Here is a 26,141-nt window from a genome sequence, read left to right on the forward strand (position 1 = left end):
TTGTTCTTATGGGTAAACAAACCAGACCTCAATTTCTTTTAACATTTATTTTTTTTTAATTTATCTTTTTAAACATAAACAAAATTATTATTTAAGTTAATACTCACTCTTTGTTTATCCATCCATTAGGATAATTTCAAAATTTGCCTCCAACAAACACGGGAGGCTTTTGGAATCTTCCTCCTTATAGTGTATTTTGAATCAAAAGCATATATTATCCAGAAGTATTTGAAAAGGTGTAGATTGCAGGCATACAAGGTATGAATATATAGTTATTAAAATGTGAATATTATAGGTTTCACTCATCATTATGCAAGCTATACAAATTAAATAGATGTATCTTTCATTTATTTTGCAGATAATTTTGGAGCTATGAAGGGCCAGCAAATGCATTGTCTACAAGGGCCTATTTTGATTACTTTTTCCTTCTATTTATCTATATAATTGTTTTGAGCCATTGTTTTGTTCATTTTATGATTAAAAGACATTAATGTGGTACTGAACTATTGTGTTAAGTGTCAACAATTCAAAGTACTACAATATACCACTTTTTGCCCGTGCGTTGCACGGGGCAAAGACTAGTACATGTACATATATGGGTGATTAAACAGCATATATGCCATTTTTGGTCGATTTATTTGATCAACAACTATCATGGAGTATATTTGTGTTATACGTTAGAAAGATGTTACAACTTTTATTTTTTATGATGTTATTATGAATTATTTACTAAAAAAATCCAGTGTTTATTTATTTTATTTTTACAAAATTTAAGTAGAAAATAAATAAAAAAATTAAATGGTGGTCAGGCCCGGTTAGGACCGGGTTCATACCTTGTTTTTTCAACCCTATCCTATACAAACCATTTGGGTCGACCTTAATGAGATCGGGTAGCACGTTTGACAACTCTAGTTGATGGTATATTGAGATGACACACACGCATAACATAATACAACTTCTTTATTTTACTATCATTATTATTTTATACAATTAATAATGTTTGTCAAATGTTTCTTTCTTTTTTCTAAATTTTTATATTTTTGTGGATTGAAATTTGAAAAAATGTACTTTTACTAGATAAAAATTTAAAAGGAAAGTATTATAAATTTTATGTTTAGATGGAGAGGGAAAACAAAAGGTGTGAACGTTTTATTTTGCAAAAAAAAAAAAAATGTTTTTATTTTGGATTACTTTGTATTTTAAAAATATTATGAAATTTCAAAGAAATAAAGTATTGGTATGTAAGCACAATTACCCTATATCGCCTCAAAGAAATATAGGTTATTTTCATATTTTAAAATTTTTTGTTTTATCTTACATATCCAACATCAACCTTTCATTTTCGCTCCTTCGCTTGATGTCTGCGATTAAGAACCACATTGTTATGGTTATCCAATTCGTATATAGATATCAACTTCCGCTTTTGCTTCATCCTTGATCATATGGATTAAAAATGATAACCATGTGATTCTTTGATAACTAAGATCAAACGATTATTTGTCAAAAAAAAAAAAAAGATCAAACGATTATATCTACAATCTACACATAAAACATTAATATAAAATTAGAAATTCTAAAATTTATAACAACGAAGAAAAAATTGAAATTTATGAAAAGTCTATCATTATGACTTGTTTCCACAATCATAATACAGGGAGTGTCTACTCATAATTGCTCTTATTGTAGACATGATAACATAAGCATAAGAATAAAACAAAACAACTTACTTCCACCAAAAAAAAAACAACTTACTTTTATTTATAAAAAATAAGGTACAAGATTAAGAGTATGAACCCTAACTCTCATCGAGAGAAAATATGCTAAGTTGTGCAATGACAGACGGTGGCATTTAACATGGGAAACCATAAAATTTTCCCACCATGGGAAAGTTGTATTTGGCCAATAGATCATATCAAGAACATACAGTTATCATACTCTCTCCACACTAGATTTGTTTACCCACTTCCACCACCATTTTCTCCTCCATGCCTTCATCATTAAGACTTGCAAGGATCACACACCCTCTTATGTTGCTAATTTTTTTCACTGCCATGAATGATTTTCTGCTGGCATATAGTGGTGAATCTAGTGGTAAAAAGTAGAAGAAGCATGATAGTGTCAGGTTCCATTAACAAAAACCTTCCTTCCTAACCCACTCATCTAATAATTAACTTCAAGCATTCATACTATTAAATAAATCTCTCAGCTGAAACTATCCACTTCGTTCAAATCATCTAAAATTTATAATAACAGAGTATATTCAGAAAATTATTTTCTTGGCTTGGTCTTAGCCGCAAAAAATCACTCTTGAGGGAAATGAAAGCACATCGATTTGTTAACTCAAAAAATATAAACCATAATGTTTCAAATCTTTTTAATTGCTTCTGTAAAATTAACTAACTAAGAATACCACCTCCATCACCAAATCAATCTTTGATTCTGATCGGAAGTGGTGACCGGAAACTTGCCGGCGGAGGTGTGTGGTGGTTCTCCGGCGAATGTGTCCAGAATGCAAGAAAAAGTAGAACAATAGAAAGATCTCATGAAGAAGAACACAAATCTGGTGTATATTTTTCTTGAGCATGTTCAAAGTGGCTGGAAATGGCATTTAAATGCAGTGATCTAAAAACTCAAAGTACTCCGATTTAAAAATAAACTAGTGGATTTTGTAGAGGATGAAGAGATGAATCCATCTGTGGTGGCAGCGTCACTATTGGTGGCTGGAAAGGCTCTCACAAGGTGGAAGTAAGCAAAGAAGAAGAAGAGAAAATGAGGAGTTGAGACCGGAACAGTAAAGAGGAAAGAGAAGAGGGAGAACACATGGTGTCAAAAAATCTAGTGTTGAGAGTACATGATAAGACTATGTTCTTTGTTTCATCAAATGGTTAAAATAAATTGTCCCATGATGGGAAAGTTTTATGGTTTCCCATGTTAAATGCCACCATGACGGATGCATAGAGAATGCAATATGCTTCGAAGGCTAGAGGAGGAGCTCATTTATAGGCCAAATGTCAAGATTCAGGGCAATACAAATCAAAATGGGTGGCATTTACTATGCACACTGCACAAATTTTTGCACCATACACAAATTTAAGGAAATTATTTTTAACCATTGGATGAAAGATGAACATTGATCTTTATTATAGTCTTCCTGCACTGTTTTTTTTTCACTTAATTTGTCTTCAACCTCCTTCACCCACCCTATTCTTCCACCACCCTCCTTCATGTCCCCATTCACTCGCTACAACAGTGAAATCAAACACTTAAAATTTAATTGTTTTACCGGTAAGCACCAAAAAAACACATAAGTGAGTTTAATTATTAAAAGAAAACTGAGGCATTACAAGTTCATATTTGTTGGATCTCGAATTACAGTAGCTAATCCATCCGTCGCCGTAACGGATTTCCTTCATCGTTGTTGTCACTGTGCTTTTCATCGCTTCTTCTTTCATGTTGTTGTCTTTTATTTTAAGGGACTTAGGATGGTGCTCATGGAGATGTTGAAGACAATATTCTAGAAAAATGAGTACTATATCTTGTTCTCTTTCACAAGATCCCTATGTTGATCTACTACTTTTTGTGTTTGGAAAACCTTCGCCGGAGAGCCACCGTCCACCGCCGTTGTTACGGACTCCGGTCATCATCTCCGTTTCATTTTCATAAAAGGGTATAGTTATTGTTGTTATACCAATTCCACGGCTTGCACCAGTAGTCCGAAAAACCTGGGGGGAAAACGGAACATTAAGATATATTATTTCATTTCATAGCAATAGCATAAGAAATTCAAAAGTGACAGAACCTACCTTATCTTCAATTAGTTGATGTTTTGGTTTCTTCCTTGACATCAAAGTGAAATCACCTGATAAATAAAAAACAACAATAAGCATGGAAAAAAATTATTAAAATAAATTAAAGAGATTAAAAAAGTGAGTGAAAAATACCATAGGCGGTGGCGAATTTGAATAAGAAGAGTAAGGAGAGGAAGATAGAGAGGAACAGAACCAACATTGATTGCTGCTGCTCTGGAGAAAGTTAGTGAGATCTGATATTGACAGACTATAATAAAAATATGCTCTTTAGTTGATCTAATGGTCAAGAACAAATTGACCTTTATGGTACACAAAGTTGTTTATGGTGCACAAATTTGTGCAGTGTGTATATTAAATGCCACCATCAAAATGCTCCAACCTCTTTAGTTAATGCAAAGTGTAACAGAAATTTTCTCAAAAGCAGCATACATTACGTTCATGTTAAACTAGACAGTAGACAATGTGTTTGGACTTTGGACAAAATTATCCATTCTTTTTTGTTAATGTACAAAGTTGCCCCTGCCATATAGGAGTGTACAATGATGGTATGTCACATGGGGTGGTCTACCTATCCCAACTCTTTTTCTAATTGATCAATGATAAATTTTTGTTTCGTCATGTGTATGATTTATACAATAAATTATATTCAATAATACTATAATTTTCTTTAAAAATTTCTAGAAGATATTCAAGCGACATAATACTAATAAAGTACACATGTTGCTTATAACTACTTGATTTGTTAACAACTCTCCAAAAGAGTCATTATTTAGCGCCATTTGATTTCAATTAAAGCTTCTATAAGTTTGACATTTTAGTGTTAGAGTTAATTTGATCATATTGAGTATCTTATATTTTTAGAGTTGTAATTAAGTGGTTTTAGATTAGATGAGATGAAACTAGATGTGTTGAGATAGAGGTGTGTCAAGTTGGAACTCTAATTGCAAGACTTGGAGAATTGTTACAACAATTGCTATAGCAAACTTGGGCACAATATGAAGCAACATGCATATTTTGGCACCTATCCAATTCATCTACAAGCAAACCAAGGGACACCTTATCATAGAGAAGGAGGATTGAAGGAATATTATAGCGGGCCGGTTGGAAGGACAAAGCGACATAGGTGGCACTAAAGAATAAGGAACGAGAAAATAGTATTATATAAAGGATACTATCTAGTATCCACTACCAAAGGAGCCTTCAACTGTATTTTACTCTAGTTTTATGAACCCTAGCCTCCATCTCTCATTCTCATTCTCATTCTCATTGCAGTCCCTTCCTTTCAAAATCATTGAAGCTCTATGTTTGAAGAACAAGTATCATATCTCCTACAATAGTAGTATGCGACAACTTTGCACCTTTGTAATTTATGTTTTCAACTGCTGGTGATTCAAATTTTTGTATGTTGTCTTTAACGTTTTGTAAAATGGATATGAAGCCAAATACATGTATGGTTCGGTTACTTCTGCGGTGGTATAGTACCGTGTCTCGTAATCAAGTATTTAGAGTTAAATTGGTATCGTATATCATGAGAAATATTGCATGATACTCCCTCCGGTCACTATTATAAACAAAATTCTACTTTTTAGATACATTGAATAATTAATGTATCTAGTCTACAATAAAGACTAGATACATTAATTATTCAATGTATCTAAAAAGTAGAATTTTGCTTATAATAGTGACCGGATGGAGTATTTTTTTTAAAAGAAAAAAGAACTACATTAAACAATTTCACCAATTATCGTGTTTTTTAGGCAGCTAGTAATCGTTTTAAAATTAAAAAGTCTTGGATTAAAATTTAAAATCCTTACACATCAACACTGTAGTTATAAATTACCTCAAAAAAAAAAAACATTGTAGTTATAAACAAATCCAACAATACACACATAGTAACTTTTAACGGAGCAGGGCTAATCTCTGTCCCTCATCTCATTCTCTAGTCTTGTTTTGATAAAAAGAAATTCTTCTCATTAATTTCCTCAAATCCAAAATAATTGTATTTGATCTGTGTTGGGCACTAAATTATATTGGTACCTTTCTCAATCAAAATTTAAATTTTGACTCCCTATCTTGTGATAGCCTCAACCTATTTTATTAGACTCAATCTCATTAATTTTAAATTCATTCTATTCTTCTGTTTCATTAATCTTAACATAAATTTCTTCTATCAAAACTATTTTAATAATGGTAAATTCTAGGGTGAAGGTTTAACTAAGTCCTTCACCGGTGAAACATTAAAAAATTATCATTAGATTTAGTTATGAGTTTAGATATATTGAAATTAAAAATAAGAACATCGACACATTTGCACACACAATTCTATCCCTATCTACTCCATTTGCATCCTCTCCAACTCGCATGAACATATGCAGAATATTCTCGCTTAAAATAAAAAATTTGTACTAAAATGATAACTGTAATCCGTCAATTTGAAAGACACATTGATCCTCTTTTCCTGATCTTTTTTTGACCGTTTAGATTTTGTTTGTTTGTTTAAGGGTTGTCTATACTATTCTCTAATCGTTTTGGTAATGGTAATTTTATTATGCAACTGGATCCAATTTAAAGTTTCTACAGTTCTACTTAACCTTTGCAACTAAATCCAAGTCAAACAAACGAGAAAGACGCCAATTATCTTCCTATCTCACTATGGTGTAGCCTATATATATGTAATATGCCACGCTAATTAACATCATGAGTACCATTGGTAAAAAAAAAAAAAAAAAAATCATGAGTACCATTTCCTTCATTCAACTAGAGAGAATCCATATGGGGAAATAGATTAATCTGTCACAAATTTTTTATCTGCAGCAAGCATCTTCTGCAGAATTTTGGTGAGTTGCAGGGGATTTAGATGGGGAAGAAACATAGGCAGAATTCTGTGCGTAAGTATATTGGTTTGGTGTTCTCATTTTTAATTATAATAATAAATCTATACCATTAATTAAATTTAACGTTATTTTTTTTTTATGATTCACCGGTAAAGGACTTATGGAGCTGGAAGGGTTCCCTTTATATCCAAACTTTTATTTGGTTGGCAGTTCATAGGAGCAGGGACGGAGCCAGGAAAAATTATCAAGGGTGGCGAAAATATAACACATGATAAACAATATCGACGATAATTAAATTTTATTCGTAATTGTATCAAATTAGTTTGATGACAAATAAATACATATATCCTACAAAAGTAAATGCATACAAAAAAGTATCCATCAAGGAAATCGTGATATTTTTTTATTGTTGATTTGATAAAACTCTTCCATGATTTCAGAAGTAAAATGTCTTTGCATTAGACGTCCATGAAAATAATAATTGTTCACATTAGACGTCCTAAGTTATTTCATTATAACAAATTGGTTCTTTTAAGTTTTTTCGTACCGACTAGAACAAAACAAGAGAGTGTACAATCAATCTCTCCATGTGAGAAGCCCTCAATCTCTCCTTGTGAGAAGTATACCTTGATTTCCCTTTCCTCCTTGATTTTCATTACCTTCTCTTCCTTTCGTTTCCAGTATCATTCTATTCCAGACCTCATTCCACCATGGCCACAATCCAAAATCTTTCCTTGAGTGACGAAGATGATGAACTCATAATACAAGCCGATGAATTACCTGCACAATCTGTTGACCCTCGCCTCTGTCTTGTAGGCCGCTTTCTCACAAATCGACCTATTCGCTCTTACATGATGATGGAAAAGATTGAAACATTCTGGAATCCTGTCAAAGGCATCAAAATTCAAGAGATCGAGCCAGGTCTATACACCTTCCAATTCAACCATCACCTAGACCTCCAAAGAATTCTCAAGAAAGGACCTTGGTACTTTGATAACCACCTCTTGGTCCTTGACTTCATGCCAGAAAAAGGTAAGCCTGAGCAAGTTGCACTAAATTTTGTGCCCTTCTGGATACAAGTCCACAATATTCCACCAGGTTTCATGACAGAGAAAGTTGGAAAAGATATAGCAAATTATATTGGGGAACTTCTTGAATATGATGACAAAAACAATTCCAACTATCTCAGAACATACATGAAAATTAGAGTTCTGCTCAATGTCACTAAGCCTTTGAAGCGTCAGAAAAAAATCAAGAGGCAGGGAGAAGAAGCAACTTTCATAAAGTTCAAATACGAGCGTCTGGGAAATTTCTGTTACTATTGCGGCTGCTTAGGACATATAGAGGGTTATTGTGAAAAACTTTATTCCAACGAGTATGATGACGGCACAAGACTATGGGGGCCAGAGCTACGAGTGGACAGACAGCACAACACCGGAGGAGGAAGGGGGGCTGGCCGGAATTCAGAAGCGAGCGGCGCCGCCAGCGTTTCAGCATCAGTTTCAGATGCAAACAAGGGGTTAAATGCAGTTAATTCAGCATCTAAAACTGCCAACTCTGCAATGTTGGCGCGACTGTTACGGAACCCTCAATTAATCCTCCCCAAAAAAGGCATTAATGAGACGGTAAAGGATAATATTAATGCAGGGGTTATACAGGAAGAGCATAACGTAACAATTATCCCCAGTAAAAGCAAAAGGTCAAGGGCAGTTGATGACGAGGACCAAACATTTAATTTTGCACCAACTCAGTCAACTATTCCAACTGAAACAATTCCTAGTGCCTCAACTGTAATTTCGAGTATCATCAACAATTCTGAAAGTCATGACAGTAACACATCGCCTATGGATGTCTCTCAAACACAAACTCCTTTTTTATCGGCAGAGCCTGGCTCCCAGGCCTGCCGGGCACAATGAATGTAATATCTTGGAACTGCCGAGGCCTGGGCAACGTCAAGGCAGTTCCTGCAATCAAAGACTTGGTCCGCGTCTATAAACCGGACATTGTAATTTTAATTGAAACCTTGGTGAATGATAATAAAATTTCAGATTTGTGTTACTCTATTGGCTTTGATAATCACTTCTCTGTGGACAGAATTGGTCGTAGTGGAGGACTTGCAATCCTCTGGCGCAACTCTATTGATTGTTCTTTGATAAATTATTCTCAAAACTTCATCAACTTATCAATCAAAGATAAAGCAATTGGTAACTGGAGACTCACAGCATTCTATGGTTACTCTGACTTAGGAAGACGCCGAGAATCATGGGATTTGCTTCGAACTCTAAGCAGCTTTTCAGATGACCCTTGGTGCATCATCGGCGACTTTAACGACCATCTCTCGACGGAAGATAAAAGGGGGGTCCTGATCGTCCCTCTTGGCTCATAAGGGGATTCCAAAATGATGTTCAAGACTGCAACCTCTTCGACATGCCTCTTATCGGATACCAAAACACTTGGTTCAAGAGCATCGGTACCGCATCCTCCAAAGAAGCACGTCTTGATCGTGCCCTTGTCACCTCCTCATGGCAGACCCTCTTCCCGAACGCTAGTCTTCAAACATTGGTGGCCCCCGTTTCTGATCACACGCCAATTTTGCTCCAACTTGACCCCATTCCGTGGCGCCAACCTCATCACTGTTTTCGCTTCAGCAATGCCTGGCTACTTGAACCTGAACTCGATCAATTGGTGAAAAATAATTGGAGCTATTACCCACCTTCTGACATTATAACCAAACTTAGTCTTTGTGCTGACGACATGGCCGCTTGGAGTAAAAATATTACTCCAAATTTTCGGAAAAAAATTAACAAGCAGAGAGAAGACATTGAAGGAATTCGTACTTCAGCAGATGATGCAAATATTCCAGAGCTGATCAATATGCAAAACAACTTGGCAACCCTTTTAGTTCAAGAAGAAAGCTACTGGAAACAAAGATCAAAAGTTTTCTGGTTGTCTGATGGGGATACTAACAGCAAATTTTTCCACGAATCCGCTTCAGCACGTAAAAGGAGGAACACCATTAAGAAACTCCGAGACTCCTCCGAAAATTGGGTCACATCTCACAATGATTTATGCTCCATTGTTCGTAATTATTTTATGGACATATTTGCTGCAAGGCACGGAGATCCCCATCCTATTATCTCTTGTGTTCCATCAGTTGTCTCTGACGATGACAATTCCATTTTGACTCGGCCTTTCATAGCGCAAGAGTTCAAGGAAGCAATTTTTAGCATGCACCCAGATAAATCACCAGGACCGGACGGTCTTAACCCAGCATTTTATCAAAGATTTTGGGGAGAAATAGGGGGCGAATTATTCACCAACGCTGCTGCCTGGCTCAATTCCGGCCATCTACCCCCAAGCTTGAACACAACTAATATTATCTTGGCGCCAAAAGGGGATAGCCCTGAAACCATGAAGGACCTCCGCCCTATTTCACTTTGCAATGTCCTCTACAAAATTATTTCAAAAGTCCTTGCAAACCGCCTCCGTCCGTTGATCAATAAATGGATATCTCCGGAGCAGGCAGCCTTTGTCCACTCAAGATCCATCATGGACAATGCTCTAATGGCATTTGAAATCCTTCACAACATGCGCTGCAAAACTAAGGGGAATAAAGGTGAGATTGCCTTGAAACTTGATATATCCAAATCCTTCGATAGCGTAAGTTGGTCTTACTTACAAGCAATTCTTTTCAAGATGGGTTTATGTTCTCAATGGGTAAATTGGATGTTGATGTGCATCACTTCTGTTGAATATCATGTTATTTTTAATGGGGACCGTATTGGGCCTATTACTCCGGAACGTGGTCTAAGGCAGGGATGTCCTCTCTCGCCCTACCTTTATATTATTTGTGCAGAAGGTCTTTCCGCTATCATTAAAAATCATGAATTAAGAGGCACTTTTCACGGAAACCGTATTTGTCGTGCTGCACCATCCATCAGCCATCTTCTTTTTGCCGACGATAGCTTCATCTTTTGCAAAGCTACCCCAGCTGAAGCGCAACTCCTAAAGGGGATTCTGTCCAACTATGAACAAGCTTCAGGTCAAGCAATAAATTATCGAAAATCAGCTATCGCTTTTAGTAAAAATACCAAGCAAGATGAAATTGATGCCCTCAAAACTATCCTAGGCGTCTCTGATACTATTGGGAATGGTAAATATCTAGGCCTCCCCTCTATGATAGGGCGCAATAAAAAAGCGATATTTGCTTACCTCAAAGACCGTATTTGGAAGAAATGTCAAGCATGGAATGCACGCTATCTTTCTCGCGCCGGTAAAGAAGTTCTAATTAAATCGGTTGCTCAAGCTATCCCTTCTTACTGCATGGGGGCATTCCTTATTCCTAGTTCATTATGTGAGGAACTAGAAAGAATCATGAATTCATTTTATTGGGGGTCCAAAAAGAACGGTCGTCGCGGCATCAATTGGATGAAATGGGACAAGCTCACTCTTCATAAAAGTCGTGGTGGTCTAGGCTTTCGTGACATGGAAGCTTTCAATCTCTCAATGCTCGGTAAGCAAAGTTGGAAACTCCTCACCGACTCAAACTCCTTACTTACTCGTGTCCTCAAAGCTAAATACTTCCCTAGAAGGGATTTCTTGGATGCCTCTCTTGGCCATAATCCAAGCTACACATGGAGGAGTCTTTGGAGCACTCAATCTTTACTTACCTTGGGTCATAGATGGAAGATTGGAGATGGTTCAAACATAAATGTATGGTTTATGCCTTTGATACGTAGCATTCCTTCACACAAACCTTCAACTCCGCCACCCCCAATTTTTGAAGACCTCACAGTCAATCAACTGATGAATTCAGATTGTCTTTCATGGAACCATACGATGGTATACTCTGTCCTTAACAATCATGATGCTGCTGCAGTGACTACCATTCCCCTTTTCCACCGTGCAATGGTTGACACAAGAATATGGAAAGCAACACCTGATGGAAATTATACGGTTAAGTCTGCATATCGTATTTGTATTGACCTTCTTCACTCATCTACTCCTATACAAGCCATTATTCCTTGGATGAACATTTGGAGTCTCAAAATTCCACACAGGGTGCGGTCCTTTCTTTGGCGTTTAGCACATCAATGTTTGCCCACTCGTAATAATCTCACCACTAGAGGCATCCCATGTGAAGACTCTTGTGTTGTTTGTGAATCCTTTGCCGAATCTCACATACACCTTTTCTTTGTATGCACAAAGGCAAAGGAATGTTGGGAGAGTATTGGTATGGGTAACTTGATCCAGGAGCTCCTACACCAAGCTAACAATTTTATCACTTTTTTATTTGATTTTCTGGACAGGTTATCAAACCATCAACAACTACTTGCCGTAATGCTACTCTGGAGTCTTTGGAAGAGTCGAAACGCAAAACTTTGGGAGTCTTCCAATACACCAGCCACTGTTATTATTACTCGAGCAAAGGACACACTCCACGAATGGACTTGTATGCAAAGAGCTAAACCACAGGTACAAAATTCGAACCACATAATCTCTTGGGTCAAACCGCCTTCCGGTGTGATAAAATGCAATGTTGACGCTGCAATTTTCCAAAATAATACAATTGTTGGATATGGAATCTGTTTCCGAAATTCTGAGGGGCAATTCTTAATGGCAAAATTTGCGTTTTTTCCTTCCTCGATGACTGTTTTAGAAGCTGAAGCTACTGCATTGTTGGAGGCGATAAAATTGGCGGCCTCTTTGGGATTTCAAGCTGTCCACCTTGAAACAGATTGTATGACCCTTGCTGATGCCATTCAGACTACCTCCACTCACCTCAATGAAGTTGGAGACATTATTTCTCAATGTAGAGGTCTCTTGTTACAAATACCGACTTTAAAGTGTCGTATATTAGGAGGCAAGCAAATAGAGTTGCTCATAGCATAGCTAGAGCTTCCTTATCTCATCCTAGCCCCTATCTTTTTTATAGTGTACCATCCACTTTGTACTCTTTGTTCTTGAATGAAATGCATTAATTTTGCCTTTGCTAAAAAAAAAAAAAATGTCTTTGCAATATCTTTTTCAATATAAACCGTCAAATACAAGCGAAAAAAATCATCTTAAATTTTATTGTGAAGCCTTGTTCTCACAAACTTCATGGCTGAAAAAACATGCTTTGTAGACTGAAATCGGTAGAATCAACCCAAGACGAATTACTATATCAATCAAATGTTAAATTTCATAATTATTTATGTAAATGTTAATGTTGTGTATAACTCGGATATTTTTGAAATATCTAAAAATTAGAACACTTTAATGCACCAAACTCATAATGATGTAATTGAATCATCAAGTGAACCTTGTCCTGTGATCTTAATATATAATACTAAGGTTCACAATGCATGCCTAATATGAAAACCCTAAACCTTTATTTTCTATTTATATCTCACAATTACCTTTGTGTCCTTCTGCCTTTTTTGAGGGTTTTGAAAAATATTTATGAAAAAACTAGACTTTCCACCCGTGCTACCGCACGGGTCATATACAATGCAAATGTAGTAAGGAAAAGCAAAAATTCATTGTATAGTTCGAACTTAATATTCAAATGTTATTTAAAATCAAAAGTAATTGAAGTTTTTCGAGTTTACACATTTTAGAAAATTTCTTTAAACACTACATTTGAAGTACTATCAATGCAAACACCATCTTCATGAAGTAGGTGAAGAAAAGTATCCCACAATGAAGAAATTAAACTCATGAAGTCCACCCTATTTCCTTTCAAACTCAGCAAATTCAAAGTATCCCACAGTGAGACTTTTTATCATAAATTGGCAAGATAAAAATGACATTCATAATACAATAGAACATGAGATGTTGCATTTTTAATCTATATTCTTGATAACTGTCGTTTTTACATAAAATATGGATTAGGACATGAAAATAATATATGGATTTTAACATCTGCAGAATATATGGATTGGAACATCTGCAACAGAACACAAACTCTAGCTGCCTCATACCAAAGCGGGCTTCGAAATTATCTTCCGAGACCAGAAAAACGTGAGTTGAATCGGCAATAGAACAACACCGGAAGCAGAAAAAATGGCCCAAAAACTCTACAACAGCAAGTCAACAAAACATGACATAGCATTAGTAGCAGACCTCTCCAAAGATTCGAACAATATGAAAACCCTAAACCTAATTTATATCTCACAATTACCGATTTTCAAAACCTAATATGAAAACCTAATTTATATCTCATAAATATTTTTCAAAACCCTCAAAAAAGGCAGAAGGACACAAAAAATTTCTCTCCAAAGATTCGAACCCATGACATATTGGTTATTTCAAAGCATTTTGACCACCAAGCCACTTACTGTTTTTGTGATATCATTTGGCTTCCACTACATGATATTCAACATTAAACTCCCTTTTCTAAAAACCAATTAATTCTTTTTCCTTTCTTACCAAACGGTTTTGAACCCTTTTTTCTCCTTCGTAATCTAAACCAAAAGTTTGTGATTTTCAACCATTTTTTCCCTTCATACAGTAACTTTTTTCCAAAAATTTGTTCATTGTTTAAACATGTCGACAACCAATGATATAGTCATTCTGATGCTTATATATGAAAATCGAAATAAACTATCTCTTTTACTTTATCTGTGTCATCTCTTTTTTTTCAACTTCAATACACCATTTTTTTTCATTGTTCCATCTCCCTCTCTCTCACTTCTCTGTTCACTATCACCATTCATTATCCACACTATCAATGCAGTAACCAAACAATCATCACTAACCAACCATCACTGATGACATGTTGTCATTACGTAATTTTTAGGACTAAATTTGACATTTTGATAGAGTTCTAAGCAATATAAAGTATCCAGGAGGTGTTAAAAGCAAGAAAATTGGAACAACTGCAAGCTGCCAATCGTATTGCGATTTTCACCATCGCAATACGATTTCTTGAAGTCAGTACGATCCAACCAATCGTGATACGATTGCAAGAAGGGCTTGGAAGGTAATTAGGGTTTAATGAAGCAATCGTGGTACGATTTATGTCATCGTGGTACGATTTTAGGCATGCAGAATTGCCTATTTAAGCTGAAGTCAGTCTCAAACAAAAGGGATTACGATTTTGGAGAGCTAAAGTGCGATTTTAACACCCAGAAGGCTGCAGAGGAGAGGATTTCATCATCTCTAACCCAGTTTATGTATGTTTTAATTCTTCCATTGATTATGCTATTTGTAAACTCAATTATAAGTAGCTAAATCTCTCAGAGATTAGGTCAGAGATGAATCTATGTAACCCTAATTGATATATGTTGCTGTGAAACTCTATTAGTTATTAATGATATTCTAGTTTTTATTCAATTCAATTGTGCTTAATACTTTTTATATCCTGATCAAATATAAACATGATTTAGTGAGAACGAATGACTACTGACCATAGCTTTCGACTTAGACCTAATTGAATTGTTCTAATAAACATGGTTAGTCTAGGAATGGATAATCGTTTGTTAGTGATATTAGGTTAACGTTCATAAAACCTTCAAGGATTATTAGACCACCTAAGGAATTAGGGGCTGTAGTTTAAGAAGAGGATCCTAACTCAAGGGATTGATTAGGGCTAATTTGTTAACTATCATGAAACTAGAGAATCATTAGTAATAATAGGTGCAGTAACCAATTAGGGGAAACATAGAGGATTCGACAGACCTGATCTCATCTCTCTCCATATTTTATTAATCAAATCTATTTTCTCTTATTTGATTTCATAAAATCAAACCAAATTTACTGCCTAGTGGCAAACCAAAATAAACTTTACACATCCTATTTCTATAACGCAGTTGAATTATTGAAGTTAAAAACAGTCCTCGTGGGATCAATATTTTTACTACTTCGATAGTATTTGGTGTCCTTGCCAATCTTCTATCAGTCACCGTCGTCACCGTTAACAAACCATCGTCGCGGTCAACTTTCATCACGTCATTACCATCACCGCCATGACAATGACTCCGTCGCCGGCAGTCCCCTCGATCCTCTCTAGCGATCTCATCCTTGATGTACTTTCGTTTCTTCCTATAAGATCTTTTCTTCGATTCAGGTATGTAAGTAAGTGTTGGAAAACCCTAATTTCTGACCCCACCTTTGTGAAATTGCATCACCAGAAATCACAATCACAAACACAAAATTCACCCTTCCCACTGCAAGTTGAAGAATTCAGGTGGTGGTTGCGGTTATGAAAACAGACTAATGCCTCTTGTGCTGCTATCATCTATATTTAAGTTTTTTTTTTAGCTTTTATTTGTTACAACTATTGTTTTGTCTGTGATTCTTTATCTTTTATGGTATTAGATGATTTGCTGTGAAATTGAGAGTAACTGAATCATTGAGGAATTAAATAACTTCGAATTATGTTGTCCGTAGGAAAGAAACTAATAAAAGGTATGTATGTTCTCTCTAATCTGTTTCTCTAATCATGGTTGTGTGATATCCGGTGTTCATTCTTTTGCAAATAAATTTCCTGTAGCATCTGATTCAGTTAACTATCTATTTTGATTGTGTCTTCTTTGGTTTTTTCAATTTTCAAACTTCCTTGAGATGGACTAGACATGAGAATGTTGTGATCGTTAATCTTTTATTGTTTATTTGATAAAATTTTGTCTACACATTTTGCAGATGGGGAACAATTGTTTCATTGTGCTTATAAAAAAGTTGTTTCATTGTGATTATAGTAGAACATGCTAAAACTACTATTACTTAATTCATATATTCCATTTGATTGTTCTGAACTTTTTTATTAATTCTTACCTTTTGATGTTCTAAACTTTTTTTTTTTAATTTGTAGGTTCTAATGAAGGTGCACACAGTTATAGTTACTTGAATCTGAAGAGAAAAAGAGCACGAGTATTGAAAGGTCCACATTTAGTTACACTGGTATCACCACTTCGTATCCGTTAAGTATAACTAATTTCCTAAATCTCTGTGAAGCGATAGCTGACAATATATTTTCTCTGCAACATACTCTATTATAAGATTGGAAAAAAGCATCAGATTAAAACCTTACACTGCAACTCATTGTATCTACAAAATGCATGCGATCAATTCAGCTTATGTTTTAAAGTTTGGTGACTGTTAAACCATAGTAGTTACAGTACATATAATATTTTCTGCTAAACTTTGTCACTTAATGCTGAACATGACGCTATTTGACATCTTAGTATAGTAAATTTCTGACTGATCTCTATTATGTTATCATTCCGAGCAACCTTCTATGAACAACGTACCTTATTATAATCTCATTGCTTATGACATTATTACCGCATCAATCATAACTTCATATCTGTTACGTATAGCAAATATTCTAATTTTTCAAGAAGCAAGAACTGATGCAATTACTCACTGCAAGATAATCTAAGAAACCATGTTATCTTATCCATCAGTGCATCTAATATCTTAAATTGCGGTGACTGTTAAGCCAAGATTGCAGTTACAAGGCACAAAATGCATTCAAATAAACTTTGCCTTTTTTCTCCTGGAAAGGAATTTTTTCGACATCTACCCATAGTCAATTCATAACTGATCTCAAGTTAGTTATTATTCAAATTATAATTCAATGTTTCCCTATATAGCGGCGAGTATCCAAAATGATTAAGATATTCGTTTCGAACAACTATTCGAAAACTAATCTTTGTGGACAAACTACCATATATTTAATGTCAGTTTCAACAAATGAAACACCTGTATTTGTTAGTATATGGTGGAGATGGTTCTCATATTTTAAATTGCGGCGAATTTTTGAATCATTCAAATCATCCTAAATACAATGTTGTTTACAAGGAAATTTTTCGTAAAGTACCAGCATGATTTGTTCCTTTTTTTTAAGTTGTATTATTATTTTTAACATTGTATTTGCACAAATAGATTATGAATTAACAATATAATTGAATATTTTGTTTGCTATCAATATGACCCGTGCGGCAGCACGAGTGCAAGGTCTAGTTTAAAGTCAAGCTAAGAACTAATAACTCTAGTTTGGTCACAAACATCACTCTGCACCCACGCTTTGTCCTTTTAAATTTGAGAATTAGATTATTATAATTTATAGCTATATTTATGTGAACAAAATAATTTGTTTTATCCATAAAAGGAATTGGACTTGATTCACTTGCAATTACAGATAGTGTTTGGCAGTGGAGAATTTTATTGTTTTTTTTGGTTACAAAAAGTTTAGGTGGGTTCGGCTCCGGTCACCATCAGGGTCAGGGATATTATTTATTTATTTTTTTTGAAGGAAAGATAGCTCATTTCATTTCATCTAAAATAATAGAGTCAATACAATAGGGAGGATGATTGAAAATACTGGGACTAGCATGTAATATAGACGCTCGAGCAAGATTATGAGCGACTCTATTAGTTTGTCTCCTAACATAAGCTAAAACATACATAGCATTAGAAAAAAAAAAAAGCAATGTCCTACAGTTATATTATTTATTGGCTTACTAGATTCATATATGTATATTATAAAAATAAAAAAGGTGTGAGTAATGCATTCATTTTGGGCCTTGGCCCTCTTTATCTAAAAAAAAAAAAATGCATTCATTTATTGCCAAGGGAGGGGTGGCGATCACTTATAGAAGTACATAGTATTACATGTAGTTAAGGGTGGCGGCTGCCCCATTTTGATTATAGGTGGCTCCGTCCCTGCATGAGAGGATCCTTTACCAATTATCGTCGTAACAAGTGGGGGGTTGGTATCTCCCCTACTTGTCCTTGTTGTGTGAGAGAGGATGAAACAGTTATTCATGTCCTTTGTGATTATGTACACGCCACTCAGGTATGACTCAGACTTGTCCCGTCTAATTATATAACTAATTTCTTCTCTTTTGATTGTAGGGAGTGGATCTTTAACAACCTTAATAAAAAAGGGATTGGAGATAATCCTGTACTTGACAAACTACTTTCATGACAACATATTGGTATTTGTGGAATTGGCGAAACAAATATATTTTTGAAATAGGATTTCAGAGACCAAGCAATCCAACACTAGTTATTCAAAAGTTTACTAGAGAGATAGAAGACAATACGAAGCTTGTGCATAAAAGTCCTCATCAAAAGGAAACTATAAGCTTCTTCGGGACTCTGATGGTAGATAGATCAAGGGCTACTTCAAGAAGATTGGAATGTGCGATGTTTTCATGCTGAAATGTGGGGAATGTACCTAGGTTTGGACATGGCGTGGAGGGGGAACACCACTCATCTTATAGTGGAGAATGACTCAAAGATCTTGATCGACATGATTATGAAAATTGCAATTTTAGTGGAACGACTCCTACTTTGGTTAGGTGTATCCGAAAGCTTTTGAGTTTGGGTTACCATACTTGGCGTGAAGGCAACATAAGTGCATAGTTGGCTTGTTAATTTCAGCACTTCGATGAATTTTCTAGATTTTCATATTCTAGAGACTCCTCCTAGTAAACTTTAGAATCTTTTGTTTGATGATATTTTTGGAGCTCACATGCCTAGAAACGTCCGTTTAATTTCTTAGTTTTCTTTTTCTTTGGGCTTTGCCCTCTTTTATATATATATATATATATATATATATATATATATATATATATATATATATATATATATATATAAAAAGACTTAATAGTATCCACCATTATTGATTGATACACAATATATATTTTTGGATAAACTTGTATGCTTCCGTAATCTGTTATGTGGAATTAATGTATCTAATATAGATTCATTCAAAGTTCAAACCATACTTTTGCCATATTATTGGAGACCAATGCCTTCCACTAGATTTAACATAACATTAACATTTGTATACTTATAAATTAATTAATTCGTTATTCTTTTATTGTCTTTTGACAGACGTTATTTTATTATTCGATGACTTGAATTTTTGGGTGTAGAAATGTCGTTCTATTATTCGTCAAGACAAAAACATATGTGATTCTTTTGACTGAAAGAGCATACTATGATTGATTAGTTTAGTTTAACTATTATTATAGTTTAATAACATTCCTGTCAAAAAAAGATTAATAACCCATATTCTATCTTGAGAGCAGTACAAGAATGAGCTTCTAGATCTTCCTTCATTCACGAATTCAAACCGAATATCATAAAATAACAAAACTTAATTGTCATGCATATGATTAGGTATTAGCTTTTCTTTTGACTCAAGTTTAGGTATTAGCTGTTAGTGGGGATCTAGAAAGAGTTTAAAGTCGAAAATTTCACTTGACAGGAATCGACATGGATAATTTTTTAGTACGAAATCAACTTGATTTAAGTTTTTTAGCAATTTAGTTCAACTTGTTAACTCAATTCACATAATTCAAGTGTTAAAACTTGATATATTTTACATTTTAAATTATTTATTTATTTTATTTATTTTTGTAGATAGCGTAATTGTTCTATTGAAAAAATAAATGTAAATTGGATTTTTTTCCTAAAAAAATCTCATTTTTTAGATAAAATCAATTATCATTATGTTTCAAATAATTATTAATTACATATATCCATCTTTTTTTTAAGGAATACCCACTTTTTTTTTTGAACAATATATCTACTTTATATAATCCTAAGCAAGAACATGTGTTCTTATGTTGTTGCCCAACGGAAAAAAAAAACAAGAGCAAATGTTAAGGATTATCAAAGTAGATAAAATTATTGAAGTTGTTTGTAGTTTGTTAAAAGTCTAACATTATTCAGACTTATGGATTATTAGATGTATAAATATGTTTGAACACCAGGGCCGGACCCTAGGGGGTGCAAGAAGTTCTATAGAACCGGGCCTCCCTAGGGTATGTGTCTAAAAAAAAATTTTATAGCCCACTACCCCTCACTAAAAATCAGATAGGATATTAGAATTGATGTTCCTCATGTATACGGTAGTGATTTTCACCTTTGGGTGTACCGCATATATACGACTCCTTGTATTTATCTTTTAAAAAATTTAAATAGAACATTGTTCTTTTAAAAAAAAATACATCTTTTATTTTATTACGGACCTCGTTTCACTTCTAGAACCGAGCCTCCATATTCGCAGGAACGGCCCTGTTGAACACCCTCACTTTTTGAGCTCATTTAATATGATATTAAAGTCAAATTAAAAAAGTTTATGTAAAAATTGAACACATACGGACCCACGTGTTCCACTATGTGGGCCGTGGCCCTCACTTAATTTAGAATTTTTTATTTGAAAATACTACATGTTTGGGGTGTGGTAGTGTTTGTGACTGTGTGTAGCAGTGGTTTTAAAATACTACTCCCTCCGTTCCGGTATAATTGACCTACTTTGGTTTTTCACACAGATTAAGAAAAGTGTATAAATGAAGGGGAAAGTGGAATATATTGTATTGGAAATTATAAAAGTAGTATTATTTAGTGTTGTATTGGAAATGATAAAAGTTGTATGTTCGATTCCCTCTGCCGATGTGAGGGCAGTGTTGGTGGGTGATCTGTAAGTACCTCTATAAGTGCCCTTTGGGCTCGGAGGCGTGCCCTGACCCTGGTGGTGACCGGAGCCGAACCCACCTAAACTTTTTGTAACCAAAAAGTTGTATTGAAAATTGAAATGAGTCAGTTATTTTGGGACACTTTTTTTTAAAAAATTGGTCAGTTATTCCGGGACGGAGGGAGTACTACCTAGTAGTTAGTACATTACAAAGCCCTCAATATAAAACAATTGCATTATCCAATTACTAATATGACGTAATACAATTGGATTTAAGAATATGTTGGCAAACTCCTTCAAAAAAAAAAAAAGAATATGTTGGCAAACAGCTCCAGGAAGTGAGCTTTAAGAAAATACAAAAACATAGCCAATACTATCATAACTCATACATAGCCAAAGAACATGTGAGTGGAAATAGAAAGCAAGAAATAACCCCATCTTTTTAAAAAAAAAAAAAAAAAAGAGGAAAACAAGTCTATTTTTGAGAGTCTAGAAACTATTTTTTAGATGTATGCTCTAACCGTTAATTTTTAGAATCGGGGGGATTGACGATCTTTTAATAAAGCTCATTGAGACAAAAAAAATATACAATGTATCGCTAGTATATTTACTTATAGAGTTATCTCTGGTATTACTTTTGTGAAATGCAATAACGGAAAGACATTTCTTTGCTAGAATATTGTAAAAATGTAATGTGAAATTGCATGAGATGAATGGCCAAATTATGAGTGTATATGTGGCCTACACTGTCCAAAATTTCTGGATCCGTCCCTGATCATGCTAGATGTGAGAGTGGATATTGAAATTATCTATAGTTTGTTTTAAATCTCACATTGCGATCATATATTTTAAAACTTTGAGTTAGTTTTTAAGATGATCCAATCTCTTTAACAAAAATAATTATGTTTAAAAAAAGGAATCGGGCTACTAAACATCTTGTATATAAAACGTTGAATTTTTTTTGAATTTTAATTTTAAAAAAAATATGAAGAGTTTCAAAGGCATGCATGTATAAGTACCAAATTCAAACATAATATTTGAATATTGAGTGAACCAAATTATTATTGTTATGTTTCTTTTTGGTGAAAAAAGAAGGCAAAGCCCAAGGGAACCAAATTTTCATGCCACGTGAGAAAGACTACCAAGCATATGTACTAACCAATTATTTTGTTTCAGATTTGGTGTTGAAAATGAAAATCCCTTTCCCAGTTCCTGCCCTTTTTTTTCTTCTTTTTCTAAATAAAAATAAAAATAATAAATATTCCAAGTTGCGTGCTATTTGACTTGGACCCCTGAAATTTCAACTGACCAGTCTCCTCTGACTGCAATCTTCCTTTAATAACTCACTCTCTCATCAAATCAAATCAAGTTGCATGAGCTTTTTCCACTAGCACCTATCTTCTATTTAATACCCACAAATCTGCATGCATTTCTCAACATCACACTATAATTAAAGCAAGAAAAAAAATATCAAAGCTACCTAGCTCTAAATTAATATATATCAAGATGGGAAGAAATAGTGGTGAATTAGGTCCTAAGATAGTGCAAATTGAAACACGTTATGTGCAAACTGATGCAGTGAACTTCAGAGATGTTGTTCAAAGCCTTACCGGGAAAAATTCCTCCACAGATTGGATAGGTCGAGGAACAAATGCCGGCACCGCCGCGGCCGCCGCAGTTTCAGAGATTAAAAGAGGACATGTTAAGGCAGAAGAAATGGCTATTGATACAACTTCAACAGCTAAGCTAATGATGATGAGCAACATGTCCTTCAAAGATTTTGAAAGATTGTTAGAGATGCCTCCCCTTCAAATGGAAGAGACGTTATGGTTATAAAATTGTAGATTAATGGATATGTCTGTGTAAAATTATTTTACACAAACCAATTGAAGTTTGTCAACACCGCAAAGAATCATGTAACTATCTTTGTTTTATATCTATTAAAATGTGTGGCAGATTGAAGAAATTGTCATGATTGGTTGTTAGTGTATATCCATTAATCTCTATAGAAAAATCAACATATATTTGATGGTCATCGATGTTTTTTATTTTTCTTCCACAATTTTTTTGTTGTTTTCTTCTTCCATCCTTACTGAAAAATTTGGCATATACGACAGAGGATAACTTTTACACTTTTTATTTTATCTATTTTTAATCATTAGATAAATATTTTATGTGACTATTATCGGTTAATAAAAATGGCCGACACAATATTCTTTCAAAAATCAAAACTACACAATGGACAAGATTCACCACTATAAGAGAGTTTATATAATAAAAGGAGTGTTATAAAAATGTTAATTAACAAATTTTATTTAAAAAATCTATCATGAATTATAACATACTATTACGTTTTTTTTACGGGATATAAATTACCGTTTTTTTTTTTACCATTTTTAAGCACTATCTTTTATTGTTGTAGAAAATGTTTTTTTTAAGTACTTTAAGATCTGGGTTCATTAATTTGTAGGCGCATTGATGACAAGATATGTCTATCTGATTGTACCTGGAAGACTACGTGGAGGTATTGTATACAAGTGTTATGTTAGCTAGGTAGGTGGGACTTGGAATTATGTCAAAAATAAAGGACTTGGAATTATGTCAAAACTAATACAATTTATAAGTATTAATGGAAAGTCGAAGAAGAGAGTTTTGAAATATTTAAAGAACTTGGAAATATATTTTTCTAATACAATTTATAAGTATTAATAGAAAGTCGAAGAAGAGAGTTTTGAAATATTTAGATGTAAAATTACGGATTAAATAAGTTTTGAGTCTCTATAAATATATTATTATTATTATTATTATTATTATTATTATTATTATTATTATTATTATTATTATTATTATTATTATTATTATTATTTTTCTTTAATTTCTCTATTTTTATTTTAAAAATTGAGTGAATGTGTAACAACACACCATCGTTAGACACATACAGCTAAGTAAATTTCACGTCTTAAGCTATGATCAGTTTGTCAAATTGGTTTCATCTCTCGATTTGGATTCATCACACGTTATAGAGCTCTCGTTTCGGTTGTTGTAGGTTCTTGATATGCGCTTCAGTCTTGTGACTGAATTGGGATGGGTAGGCGAGAAATGACCATTATTTTGGTGTTGTTTCTCACAGTAAATGGTTGGTATACAAATTCATTATCGTGTTGGCGTTCATAAATTGTGGTTTGGCTCAAAGCGGCATATTGCTTGCTGCAGTTACTGACAAGGAATTGTGATACGTGAATCTGTTTCTGTGTTGGCAGTCGATTTCACTTGGGTGACTTTGAGTTTGGTGACTTTGGTGACTTTATCTCTCTCCTAACCAATAATTTCCTCTCATCAAAATAATTTATTTTAATTATTTAGCTACCATTCTCTCTTATCTAAACTACACTAAAGTAAACGTCAAAAAAAAAAAAACTACACTAAAGTATCTAAAGTCACACAAAAACTCAAAGTCACCCAAGTATTTTTCATTTTGATCCAACTCATTAATTTTCAAATCTTTCTTAATAGATTTCTTCTGCCTCTAGGGATTAGACATGACAACAAAACCCGCCCCCGTCCAGACCTGGCTGCCCTTGCCTTGAATTTAATGGGGAAAAGCATATTTAACTGGGTGCGGGTGTGGGGGAAATCTGAGTTTTTAGTACGGGGGCGGGGGCGGCGGATGCTTATACCCGCCCTGCATCCACCCCCACCCCGCACCCGCTTTTTGAAATTTACTTTATTAAATTTTATAATTTTATTTCCATAAGCACAAACCTATTTTAATATATTATTACTCTTTAGAAACAAGTTTATTATAAATATATTTTGCTCTTTTGAAAAAAGTTTATTAGATCTTTAATTATTAATATAATTATTGTTTTTTGTTGCTATGAAAAAAATGAAAAAATATACATTTTTTTAAATATTTATTTAATAAAAACTAGAGTTTTCGTGGATGGGGGTGGGGGCGGGGCCGGGAGACCCGTCCCCATTGAGGGCAGGGTTGAGTGTTCGATTTTTACCCCCAATATGGTTTGAGGACGGGGGCAGATGCATGGAAGCGGGGGCGGAACGGTGATGCTTAAACCCGTCTCGACCACCCCGTTGCCATGCCTACTAGGGATCCTACTATCCTCTATCTGATCTACTCTCTTTACTACAAAATATATAGGTTTTCTTTCTACATGTCCAAACTATCTAAGCATGCTTTTCACAATCTTTTCTATTACAGATGTTACCCCAACTCTCTCTCTCTCTCTCTCTCTCTCTCTCTCTCTCTCTCTCTCTCTCTTATATATATATATATATAATATGGCCATTTTTAATCCGATTTCATCTAGTCTTACCCTACATCCAACACAACAATCAATCAATAAAATTTTCATTTTCTATCAAAAACATCAAATGATATTCCTTTGCTTTTTTATCATCGAAACATTAGGTGTGAAGTATTGTGACCAAACCAAATTGGTTCTCACAGAGGACACAATGATAATTCTTGAAGTCATATATAAACGAAGTTATTGAAGTAGGGAAATGTGTTTGAGGTTTGTGAAGATAACATTTTGGGTCTTAAATAATATATTTTTGAAGAATTAATGAGTTTGTGGAATGAATTTATGAATCTTTGATGAATTTATTGTTGGAATATTTAGTTATAATTTATTTAATTATAATATTCCAATAATTATTATGTGGGCATATATATATATATATATATATATATATATATATATATATATTAATTATATTAGCTATTTATCTTTAAGGGCTTAATTGATTAGTGATCATATAATGAAAAAGGCTTATTAGGTTTATATTAAAATAATAATTAATTATTTAAGTGATATGGGTTAGGATCGGGTGGATGTCCGGATGGTCCATTAACAGAATAACGGAAAAGCCTAATGACCATCCAATATAAAAGAGGCTATGGTCTCAAATATACCGTACATAGCAAAACCGCTCTTCTCCCTATCTGAAGCGCATTAGGGCTTAAAGGTATCGGTTGAGGAAGAACCAAACCAGCCGCCACTGACTTTACTTTTGTTTCAGATCACTGTTGCCGGAAAACTCTTTTGTCATGGATCC

The 26,141-nt window shown here is 34.2% G+C and overlaps 3 long non-coding RNA genes across 3 annotated transcripts; 1 reads left to right on the forward strand and 2 right to left on the reverse strand.

The window, feature by feature from the left end:
• Positions 1-135: 135 nt before the first annotated feature.
• On the forward strand, positions 136-542 carry LOC146944305 (uncharacterized). Its single transcript, XR_015028130.1, has 2 exons — positions 136-258; positions 359-542. It is a non-coding gene; the product is annotated as an uncharacterized LOC146944305 (long non-coding RNA).
• Positions 543-3,117: 2,575 nt separating this feature from the next.
• LOC146944306 (uncharacterized) lies at positions 3,118-4,166 on the reverse strand. Its single transcript, XR_015028131.1, has 3 exons — positions 3,942-4,166; positions 3,804-3,859; positions 3,118-3,722 (listed from the first exon to the last, which is right to left on the reverse strand). It is a non-coding gene; the product is annotated as an uncharacterized LOC146944306 (long non-coding RNA).
• Positions 4,167-22,106: 17,940 nt separating this feature from the next.
• LOC146944307 (uncharacterized) lies at positions 22,107-22,975 on the reverse strand. The gene is made up of 2 exons (XR_015025889.1): positions 22,673-22,975; positions 22,107-22,482 (listed from the first exon to the last, which is right to left on the reverse strand). It is a non-coding gene; the product is annotated as an uncharacterized LOC146944307 (long non-coding RNA).
• Positions 22,976-26,141: the final 3,166 nt, after the last annotated feature.

Source organism: Medicago sativa, chromosome 2 (genome assembly GCF_051527215.1).
Source record: "Medicago sativa cultivar Bolivia chromosome 2, Bolivia_mono, whole genome shotgun sequence".
NCBI classification, from domain to species: domain Eukaryota; kingdom Viridiplantae; phylum Streptophyta; class Magnoliopsida; order Fabales; family Fabaceae; genus Medicago; species Medicago sativa.